The sequence below is a fragment of the Coptis chinensis genome, chromosome 4 (assembly GCF_015680905.1).
Source record: "Coptis chinensis isolate HL-2020 chromosome 4, ASM1568090v1, whole genome shotgun sequence".
In the NCBI taxonomy this organism is placed as follows: Eukaryota; Viridiplantae; Streptophyta; class Magnoliopsida; order Ranunculales; family Ranunculaceae; genus Coptis; species Coptis chinensis.
The window spans coordinates 57517687-57530036 of NC_141459.1; the positions used below are offsets into that span (position 1 = coordinate 57517687).

General features: G+C 33.8%; 1 pseudogene; it reads left to right on the forward strand.

Moving 5' to 3' along the window:
- Positions 1-5097: 5097 nt before the first annotated feature.
- LOC147504147 (importin subunit alpha-1-like) lies at positions 5098-11817 on the forward strand (annotated as a pseudogene).
- Positions 11818-12350: the final 533 nt, after the last annotated feature.

Consider the following 12350-nt stretch of genomic DNA (forward strand, 5'->3'; position numbering starts at 1 on the left):
GTAACCACTGGATGGAGGCCCTGCGGGCCCTACACCATTGTGTTTTATTAGATAGATAGTAGAAATTGCCCAAAACTTGGTGGTGTTGATCAATATCATAAACGCATAAAAAAAACAAAGTAAACTTATACCAGAACTTAGCAATGGAAAATTTTCAAACAATCATGAAGGTGATCAGTCAAAATTTAAGCAATCGTAAACCAATCATGAAGCCATACATAAAACACCGTAAAGTTTCGTAAACAACAAATTGCTGTAAAAACACGATATCTATAAATAAAATCCTATAACCTCATGGTTTTTTTATCACAAAGCCCATGATCTTAAAAGAAAAGCCCAAATGTTGCGTGTGATTGGGCCTCATAGTTAGTTAATTAAAAGCCCAAATATAATACATAAATAACATGTGTTATCAAGTAAGATAGAATTTTGTTGATGTTTAACACGTATGTGAGTTGTTGAAGTGAGTAAACTAAATGGTCATCCTCTCTCTTCCTCATTTTCTGAAAATCAAATTTCAATAAAGCGAATATGATATTGCCACTAATTTCAATGCAAAACTATACTTGGCGAGAAATCCCTACTATGTTTATATCACTATAGCAGAAATTCCTAAAAACTTGGTGGTGTTGATGAATATCAGAAACACATAATAAAAACAAAGAAAACTTATACCATAACTTAGCAATGGAAAATTTTCAAACAATCATGAAGCTGCTGTAGGAACCGTTATTCAGAATGCAAAATTTCTACAAACCGCGAGAACCTACGCGCAGCGGAATCAATGGGTTCTCACGATTTTGAATAGAGAACATACCTTTTGAGAATCGGCTTAGATGTAATCTCTGAGAATCAAAGTTTTATCAAATCCAAAATCAACCCCTTGATCTTCTGTTGTATTCCTTTAGAACAGATTGGACGTTATGTGGGCAATGATCTACCAATCCCCTTCTTTCTCACAAAGTTAGATCCAATTTTGGATCTATCTTTCCTTGCCTCTTTTTCTAATCCAGTGAATAATTGATTTTTTGCTAGAGAGAGAGTATTCTATTTATAGGCTACAACAGGGACCATGAGGAGAAATTAGGGTTGGGCCTCCTGACGGGCATGGGCTTCCCATGTTCGCCCAGAACACAAGGCCCAAGTCCGTCAACAAATAGCTAATTCTATTAAAGGACATTGTTGCACTACCACCCTAATCCCAAATTACGTGTCAGCGTTTATGGGCTCCATATTATATGCCTGTTGATCTCCCCGTGTTTAAGATATCGAATGTCCGTTGATTAAGTCAAGTTACTGACAACTACATTAATCAACTTCTTACATCCTTGAGTAGTACCACTCAACCTCATTGTCATGTCGGAATAAATCCACTTGCAGGGTTTACATGACAATCTTTTTGAGCTCCTCAAGGGGACATCATCAACCCGACTTCTTGCGGGACACGGATTGCTTCTATAATCAACAACACACCTTACATACAATGTCATTACCCAATCCATCGAGTTTGTTGATTCACAAATGAATCTCACTCATTGATGATTTAAAGCAATGTATAATGCATGTAAGTGCCCATTATTATATCCGGATAAGGAGGACAAGCATCCATAATAATAGAGGTGTTTGTTCTCTTATATAGTCAGTATAAGGAGAAACAACCTCACTTGGTTCTGTTCAATACACACAAAGTGTACTAGTGTAATCCTATAGTCAAGATAGACTAATACCAGATTATATTACAACCGTACCAATGGTTTGTCCAAATCCATCTAGGTTGTGAACGATTACTTATACTTTATAAGGTACTGATGATATGATCTTCTATGTGTTCACACCATATTATCTACAACATAAAGTATTAGACACATGCATATAACTAATAACATATATAATATGCATAACATTTGACCATATGATTCTCATTCAAAATATAAAGAATTAGAGTTAATACAAAAGTAATGCTTTTAGTATATAACCCTATCAGCTACAAATAATAGTAGGGTATCTCAATCGACACGCGTTGTTAATTTAATGAGTTGCTAAATTTTTCCAGAATTTTGACTGCCATGTGTGTGGTTAATAATCGTAGAAAGTAATGACTACACTATTTTCTATATCATTGTTGGGAGTCTCTATTTTTGTCAGTTGTCAGTCACTCTCTCGATCTCTCTCAGGTACTATTCTTCATCTACTTTAGTGAAACAAACTAAAATGTGCTGTGATATGCATGTATCATGTATGTGTATGTTGCTTCATATTTGTTTCTCAAGAAATAATCTTTGATCTTGTTGTGTTCGTGACTTCATGTTCTTATTAAAAAGATCAAGCAGAAGAGGTGTTGTATACATTGTGGTGGCTCTAATAGTTATATATAATCTTGGTGTCCTACGAACATGTGCCGTTATATCATTATAAAATGGGCACTCAGCCAGAGTCCCTTGATCATACCACCCAATCGATTGGCATTGTGACTCCTGAAAATAAGTTTGATAAGCAAAAAATGATACCTAGGTTTATGTAATCATAACCAAGTACTGAGAGGCTAAGCTAGTAGACAACATTGCATCAGTTGTGAATCAAGTATGTAAGAACAAACCTAGAGAAAAAATGATGGCAATATCAAGAAAATAATAAATTTATTGGTAAATGCACCTATCCAATCTCCTTCCCATGGGTAGCGATCAGAGAAAGCGAGTGATCTCATCCTAGTTGTGCAGTTAAATCGCTACTTTGTCAATACTCATTTGAAGAGCAAGTAGCAATTAGGTTTATGCTAACTAAGAGTGTAAAAATGTTTTTCGTTACAGACGTCATTCTACTTATCTAAATTAGAAACGGATAACTATATAAAATAGAATTGCTTTTAGTATGGTAAAGGCCGGACCAATCCAAGTTTAATACGGTATTTACAGACTTCATTGGGGCAATAGGTTTAGGCATATGAATCTAAGAATCTTGCTTTCCGTCACAATCATCTATCATTACTATGAGACTTATTATTGATAGTAGAATTCTTTCCTAACCATAAGACTTCATTGAACGCCACAGAAAACTTTATTGAACACCCAAAGCTCCATCCGCATCCAACAGGTTGGCTTAAACCCCAAAAGCCCAATTGTCCAGTCTCTCGAGGTCGCCTTTTCCTCTAGGGTGAAAGTGTGAAACAGTTTGTTGCAGTGTCTTTTACCCTCTGCCATGCTAACTCAAGAAAGCTCTCAATCTCCAGAGAAGTTGCAACTTGCAGAAAATAACGCAAACAATTACCCAAGCTAGACCACAATAGTAGCAAAACCAAGGGGAGAAAAAACGACATTATGAATATAAAATGGGCACTCAGCCAGAGTCCCTTGATCATACCACCCAATCGATTGGCATTGTGACTCCTGAAAATAAGTTTGACATACTAGACTTTAAGAGATTGCGGGAGATGCAAAGACCATTGTAAAGCTTTACATAGCAACGAAGCTAAAGAGGTACAATCATGGGCCTCTTCAAAGGGAAGAAATTTGCCAAACCCAAGAACAAAGTATCTATTGGCATATAATTTAAACATGATTAGTTCACATATTAGTACCTAACAACTTTTGATAAGGAAAAAAACCCAAACCAACCCAAATTTGCAATGGGCCTCAAGGTTTTTTATCACAAAGCCCAAGATCTTAAAAGAAAAGCCCAAACGTTGCGTGTGATTGGGCCTCATAGTTAGTTAATAAAAAGCCCAAATATAATACATGAATAGCACGTGTCATCAAGTAAGCAGCTTTTTGTTGATGTTTAACACGTATGTGAGTTGTTGAAGTGAGTAAAGTAAATGGTCATCCTTTCTCTTCCTCATTTTCTGAAAATCAAATTGGTTAAGATATCACATTTTGTTTTTCTGAAGAACTCAATTACAATAGTTACAGGTATCCTTTCCTCTATTTTGAATTATTTCATTAAGAAATATAAATTTTGAACATACAATGGATACTTGTATGTACAGTTTTGAACTACAATAGAAATCTTAGACACTTGTGATAATGAGATGAGTGTAGGAAATGTTATATTTTTATCATTATTTTCATTTAATTGAGTTGGGCTACCAAATTTCTTATCCGAAAAAAAACATTATTTTCATATTGAAATTATATATCTAAAGCTAATATAGTTGATATGGTAATTCAATTGATTTGTATTTGTGTTTAATTTTTCTGTTTGTAAATATTTTTTTCTTGGTCTATTTCCACCTTTCTCAGTTGAGTTACATAGGCTAAATCGCCCGAATTTCTCATATCTTGGCTAAGGCATAGGTGTAGTCGCTTTTCCTATTGAGATACGGAACTAAATCAGTTGGAATCGAAGATCAGGCCAACTGGGAAGGGCCATTCATTATATCATTAGAGAAGAAAGGGAGTTATGATCTTGTAGAATTTGATTTCTATTAGCCATTTCTCCTTAGACGAATCCTTAGTTTTTGAGTGTATCCTCACCAACTCTCATTACTAATTATTATCATGGGAAGACCTTGCTAGGATGAGTTTTCAAATGTAAGTATATGATCCGTCAAATAAGGAAGTCATTGTTTAATGCACTATTTTAATTTTTTTCAGGTTATCTTGGAATTTTATCAAAATGGAAGTGTATGTTGAGTTATTTTTATATTAGTATCCGTTTATTTTTATGTTTAAATGTTTATTTTTTTTATGATTACTAATTTCTTTGTCTATTTTTTATGTTTTGTAGAGATTGTTCATGTAAATTTCGTAATTATTTTGGGTCTCCAAAAGACAAATGATTAGGCAGAAACATTTGTTCAATATAATTATGACTGCATTACTGTTTTCAGTTTTTTTGAATATCTGATTAAAAAAATCAAGCAAAAGAGGTGTTGTATACACCATGGTGTATGTAATGTTTATACAAATAGTGAAACTCAAAAGTCAGTTCTCAAGATAAGAAACCTATTAGATGACTAAGTTTTTTTTTTTTTTTTTAAATTTTTTTTGGCTTTTTTTGGAATCTAATTACTTATAATGTTATTAATTGTGTGTGTGTGTGTGTGTGTGTGTGTGTGTGTGTGTGTTTTGAAGTGTTCGTGTTCGTTCGTATACTATAAAGATGTTCTGGGTAAATAATGAAGTGGATAATTTAGTCGAGTATTATGAGAAAAACTTTGAAGGATTAACTTTCTTGAACTGTATGGAATTTTTGGTTGAAGTTCTTACGAAGTATATTAATTTGGATGAATCTGATGAAGAAGTTGTTTTTCCTTGTCTTAAAACGAAGAGCATTCAAGAACGAAGAGCATTCAAGAACTTTATGATGAAGGAAATTCAAGTGGTCGGAATGTGAATACTAAAAAAAGACAAAAAAGAAGTTAGCAATAAAAGTTGTTGATAGGTAATTGTTTTTTATCATTTCCTCTTTAATTGTATACCTTATGTGATTGCATTTATTTCTCTTGCAGAATTAAGGTTATTGTTACTACAATTTAGGTCTTATTTTTTTACTGTTTTGATTATGTCTTCTTACTTGAGCAATGTTATTTTCTTTCAAGCTTTGGTTGTGTTTGTCAGTTTACCTAAGTATATTCTAGGTTATCTTCTAGGCAATGTTTTCTTGCATTGGTCCCTTGTTTTATATTTTACATACCTGTTTTGATTAACTTCTTGAAGATGGTTAGAGTAGTTCTTCAAGTGATCCTTGGGTGGTGTTCTGATATGTGTGCATGAATGATCTTTATTAGTCGAAGGTTATTTATTTTTGTTTGTTGTTTAATTGACTTGTCATGCCCTGGGGTAGGTGTGATAGTTGGATTTTCTTACAAATACATTAGATAAGGGCATTGTATATCGATGACATGGCTTTAGGAAATTGGAAGGGATTATTGATCCATTCCCACTTCCAACAGGGAAATTGATTAAGTGTTTTGGCAATTGAACAGAAGTAATTAACATGTCTTTTGCTTATTTATTCTTTGTGCCCTTCCTATTTGTAGTGTGTGAGGATTTGTATAGAGTCTCTTCACATTCTTAGTGATACATACACATGTGCCATACACATCCGCTAGTAGTCATATCTAGGTCCATACAGTACTAAAATGTTTGTGTTACAGATTGGGTTGGTGATAGGCTTTCTTTCCCCTTGCAATTTCTCTATGCGTGTGTGTGTTGTTGTATTTCCCTCCAAACCACGTTCTTAGGTTATTCCCCTTATGTCACCTACTTGTCGTTTCTTCCTCTTTCTCCTAATTTCTGTTTTGGCTGAATTGAATATTTTATGTTTGATTTGACAGGTTTACTAGTAAACCTGCATGAGGAGTAATATGTCAGAGTATGGATGATTGGGAAGACAAATGTGTGGCTGTTGCAAACACAAAAATGGATAGGAAAGTCCAAGGCTGAAGCAATATGCTGGCTACTGAGCTAGCTGTGGATTTTGTTAAGACATATCAAATGCTGTTTTATTAGTTTTAGAAAGTTGGTGTTAGTGTTTTTGTTTTTGGAGGGCATTTTTTTTTTTTTTGAATTGTAATATGTCTTGATACTTTGCAAGTTTGTGTGCTTCAGTCAGTTAAATGATTTTCTAGCTTATGGTGATCACAGTGTAATGTTTAGTGTAATCTTTCCTGTCCTTTTTTCTCTCTTAGAATATTCACATCCCTTTATTAGACCTGCCAGACTCAGTGAATATTTTTTTTGTTTTGATACTGTTCTGTTGGTCACAGTGGAGAACGCCCATCTTAAATTGAATTTTAAAAATATATATATGCATTTATCTCTATTAGACCTGTCAGACTCAGAAGTGGCTTGACGCACAACAGTAAGTAAAAATAAGTCCCAAACAACAAATGCTTTCACACAGAAGAGTGTCAGAGTGTGTAAGCTTACCTGCCAAATGTTCTCAGCGTGATGTGCAGCTGGTTACTGTTGTTAGTTATAGGACTGCAGGAGCTAGAGACCATTAGTATAGCATACTGCATACCTTATCAGTACCTTAGGCCATGACAAATATTAAGTTGGGTTTGTTTAACACTCCTAAATGTTATGTGCAATAACGACAGTCCTCACAGGTGAGGCAACGGTGTGTCTGGATATGCATATTTGCTAAAACTTGAAGTGTGCACTGAAGTTTGTATGAGAGTGCAGACATTAGAACATTTTTTTTCCTTCTTTTAAATTGGATATAGCTTGGCTACTGGTAAAGTGTACGGAAAATGGTTTGCTCAAGATTTTTGAAGACGAAATAGAGAAAGGACCTGTAACAATGCACAAAGAAGACATTGTGACCTTTTCTTTCCACCTTTTCCACTCTTCACAATTGGTTTGTGCATAAAACAAAACAAAGTTATGATACGAATACCTACTCCAAAGGTGACAAATGACTTTTATTTTTTTCGATATCGAACACAATATAACTTGAAGTAGTCGAATTGGAAAAGTGAGAGTTTCGACTCATAACAAACCTCTTGAGCATTCACCACAACTGTGAATGCTTAATTGCCATGATACTTGTACATCACAATATGGTCTAGAAAGTCAAGCTAGGAAAGTGCTTAAAATCCTTTGATTGAAATTTTATGTTCACTCAAAATTTGTCATAGCTGATTATCTGGAAGTATTCCTGCAACTTTAGCATCCATATTTATTAATATTTAGCAGGTAGTGAGATTGGTGAATGGGCCAATATCTCTAAAAGGTTATTAATATTTAAGCTAATATTATAAATTTAAACTAAAAATTAAAGGACTTAATAGTGACAAACTTTCATAAATAAGAAGCATTAATTAAACCTCGACATTAATTGTGAAGATTTCCTTTTCTTCATTATCAAATATTTTTTCTCGTCTTTGCTGCTAATATCTTTCCAACTGTTTTTCTCCTTTTCCTTCATCTGTTTAATTATTTCCTTGAGCTCAAAGATCTTGTCTCTGTTTTCTTTGTCTTAAATCATACAATCTAGCATAAGGTTATTGAGGGTGTCAAGCTAATTTTGTTTTTCTTCAACTTCTTTTCTTTTCTTTAATAGATCTTTGAAATTGAAGTCTTCAATTTCTATTTCACGTTCATCTTTTATAAATTTTATTGCATTCAAAGCAGCGGAATCTTGTGCATTTTCTAAAGAATATGCAGAGCTTCCAAAGAATTCTTTAATTATGAGGTCTTCATTATTAAAGAATATGTCTTTTGGTACATGTAGTGTTACACTACTGATGAATCGTGCGTTCTCTATTTTTGTGTTGTACACGGGATCTTGTTGAACATCAAGAACTACTTCTAGAATTTCTTTTAGCAACTTAGTTTTACATAAGTTGTAATTTTCATACTCCATGACCCTGCAATAGAATTTTTTATATAGGAAAACACAATTAAATATATGAAACTCATAAGTATAGATATTTGGATTAAATTGAATTCTTTGCTATATAGGTACACAATATTGAGGAAGATATATAAGAAGAATTGTTTACCTTAACCGTTTGTTTACTATGCGTATGCTCTAGTTTCATTATGAATGAGTTTTATTTTTCCACATATATAGGTTTATTATGTAAATTGATTAGGCTTCCCTATGTGATTAGAAGTTTAGTTTGTGTATTATTCTAACTTCATGTATATCTATAATTGTTCTCTTTGGCTAAGGTCCCAAATATTGTTTTGTGTCCTTAACTTTAACTTGGGCTTCAAGCCCATTATATTTTTCTTGAATTGCACGTGTCTTCAAGTAAACACTGATGTGTCTTTACTTTTGACACTTTGACTAAAGTAAGTCAACTTCATTTCCTCCGAGTTATTACCCGCCAAATTGGAAATGAACTGGAAATGAACAATAAACCCCAATAAATAAGTCAAGTCATTGAAGTTGAAACCCCAATAAACCCCAATAAACTCGGATAGTCATTGAAGTTGAAAGAATAAAGTATCCGAGTCATTGAAGGTTTTGATTGATTACCCGCCAAAAAATCCTTTTGATTACAAATTCGTTTCCAATTTAGTTGTTTATCAATTGAGCTTTACGTTCAAGTGAACAATAAACCCCTACCTTTAGTCTTTTCTAGTGCCGTTCCATCCTCTTTCTCCTGGTTTATCTTTTGGAGCATTGCATTTAACATTGAAGGTGATGAACCTAAATTGATCATGAATGACGGCTTGGAATTTGTTATCTGACTAACAATTACAATAGTTATAGGTATACTTTTTTCTCTTCTCGTTATTAACCGTTTTGTATTGTGATTTTTTTATTGTTATATATATATATATATATATATATATATCAAATTTGTTTTTGATAAAGAGTCCATCAATCGGTAAATGATAGATCTAACAGGAAAAAACTAAAATGCAAGAGAAAAAAGATTAAAAACGATCATCACCATCATATCATATATATTCGCTCTCGTTCTCATTTTCTGCTTTGTTCTCCCTTACCATATTGGAAAGGCTTCAATTGATGAGGAGATTAACTAGTTAAGTACTTGGTGCTAATTCTTGGGACATCTAGTGGGCCCTAAATCACCAGTCAAGCTTTACTTTGACATCTAGTGGGATTGAAAAGTTCACTTTGCATTTTGATAATTTACATATTGATTGGATCCTCCAACTTTTAATAATTTTTATATGGTAACCTCCTATTTTGTTATCTTTGAATTTGATGAATGTTAGTGTAACATATTCTTCAGCTGATCTTTTATTTCTCTTTGACAGAGGGCAAGCTCATCCAGTTAGAAGTTCCACACCATATTTTGGACCTTCTCGAAATCTAGATTTTGAGCTTTGGAGGTGTCATTTTAGATGCTAAAATCTAAATTAATTAGAGTTATTTCTCTCATCAACAACTAGGGATATTCAGGCAAGGGAATATGTACCTCTTGGGGCTTTCATTGGAAAAAGCTTTGGTAAGCCATAAACTTCCATGGCTTGTTAAACACATTGAGTTCAATATACCGCAAAATTGTCGCTGCAAAGTTTTACTATTCTGTGTTTCTAATAAAGGATTTGTGTTCTTCTGTTTACTGTTCTGCATTTCCATTCATTAATTTTGACAACCATAGCCTATTTTGTGTTCTTGGATGTTTTCAGGAACAACAATATCCCCTTGTTGCTATTTTTCTACCATTAACAACGTGTAGTTGCCTTACCCAATGCTAACCACCTGCTTAGGACATATTAGCAAACAAAGAATTACTACACATCCAATTATTTTTCTTTGCATGCATTGAAGATAATAAGCGATCCAATGCTAACCACCTACTTAGTACAGATTAGCAAACAAAGAATTACTGCACATCCAATTAATTTTCTTTACATGCACTAAAGACAATAAGCTTGTAGAGTTTCTAAATGAAGGAAAGGGTCACAATTCAACACCCACAGTCCCACACCGTAACTGTAAAAAAAACAAATATTAGTAGAATCAATTGCATTATTAACACAATAACATCAAATGATTTCATGAAAAAAAAGGAGAAGAATAGATATTAATGTTCCAAAAACTAAGTTGAATTTTTGTTTCTAAAACCGAAGTTCGGATTTACAGCTTTGAGATGAAGTGGGAACCTGATTTTGTTTGAATTTGTGTAGCTTACCACATTGTCTTCTTATTGTAGTCTTTGTAGGTAATACTAGAGAACAGGAAAGTTTAAAATCAATAACCATGCATGTTGTCTAAGAAGCCACAGGTGTGTGTGTATTGGTGGTTTTTACGAACCTAGGATGTAGGAAGTTGCTCTATTGAGTTGTCACACCTCGATACTGCTTGGTTGCATTGTGTTTTAATTTTGTAATTTATAATTTTTCCCCAGTTCATCATCAATCCAGCAAGCTCTTCCTTGCCTTCTGAATTTATTGACGCACAATCATAAGAGAAGTATTGAGAAAGAACCTTGTTGAACCATCTCCAACATCATAGCTGGAAATAAAGAACAGATATAGGTTTACTACATTCCTTGTCTTGAATGTCATTTCTTTGGCCTCTTTGGATCTTGTCACTGATTACTTGCCTAGTGCATGGAAGGTGTCAAAGAGGTCTTTATCTTTAGGAATAAGCACGTCCTTGTGACAGATCTATTAAATCATTAAGTATAAATGGATAAAAGAAATTAACTCACTTGATATAGAAGCATGTTAAAAATTCAAGGAACGTTTTCAATTACCACCGTTGATGTACTTACTAATCTTTGCAGGTTGTGCCGCTTACTGTAGTATATGGATTGATCATGAGATTAATCTCTACCTTCTAATTTGTGCAAGTTGTGATTGCGGCTGATATTATTAGACCTCTTGTCCATCTTCTGCAAACTGCTGAGTTTGATATCAAGAAAGAAGCTGCTTAGGCAGTCTCAAATTCTAATTCTGGTGGCGATAATGAGCAAACTAAGTATGATTCTTTTCATTTTCATTTTCCTCTTTAATTATTATAATTAAAATGTGCATTTAGTTGTTTGTCGTCCTGGATGTTAGGTACCTTGTGAGCCAAGGTTTTATAAGACCATTATGTGATATACTTGTCTGCCCTGATCCAAGAATAGTTACTGTTTGTCTAGAAGGGCTTGAGAATATTTTGAAGGTTGGAGAAGCTGATAAGAACACATGCCACACTGAAGGCATGAATATCTTTGCTTAACTTATTGATGAGGTAGAGGGCTTGGAGAAGATTGAGAACCTCCAAAGCCATGACAACACTGATATTTATGAGAAAGCAGTGAAGATCCTTGAGACTTATTGGTTGGAGGATGATGAGGAGGCAGCAGCAGATCCTCTTGGTGGAGTTGCACAACCTGGCTTCAACTTTGGAGGAAGTGAGCATCCAGTCCCTTCTGGGGGATTCAACTTTGGTTGAAGGTAAGATTATTAGCTACTCTGTGGATTGTATGCTCTCTTTATTTAGTTCTTTTGCAAAACAAAATGTTTTCTTTAATCTTCCTTTACTGGTGCTAGTATTACTGGTTGGACATCGTTTAACTTAAACCAGAAAAAGTAGTCCTGAACCAATTTCAGTCTAAATTTTCATATAACCATTATCAATGCATGAAATTTTGCTTTTTATTTGAGCATGATTTTGCTGCTATAGATATTTTCTTGACTGCTTGGTGAACCATAAACTTCCATGGCTCGTTAAGTTTTAATTGCTGTAAAGATGATTTGAAGAAACTTGAAAAAATTTCTATTACCTTGAGAGGTATTTCAGGAGGGATTAATTTGTAGATTCATTTAGAACTTCTGTAAGTAGAGTGTTTAAAGCAATTTCCAGCTCTTATAGGTTTTCTGTTGTTTGGAATTAGGTTTTTTTGTTTGTCGTACTTTTTCTTGGAGTGAACTAATATAGTAAGACACAATGTTACTTCTCACATCGTCTCTTTGTATTTGAGACTC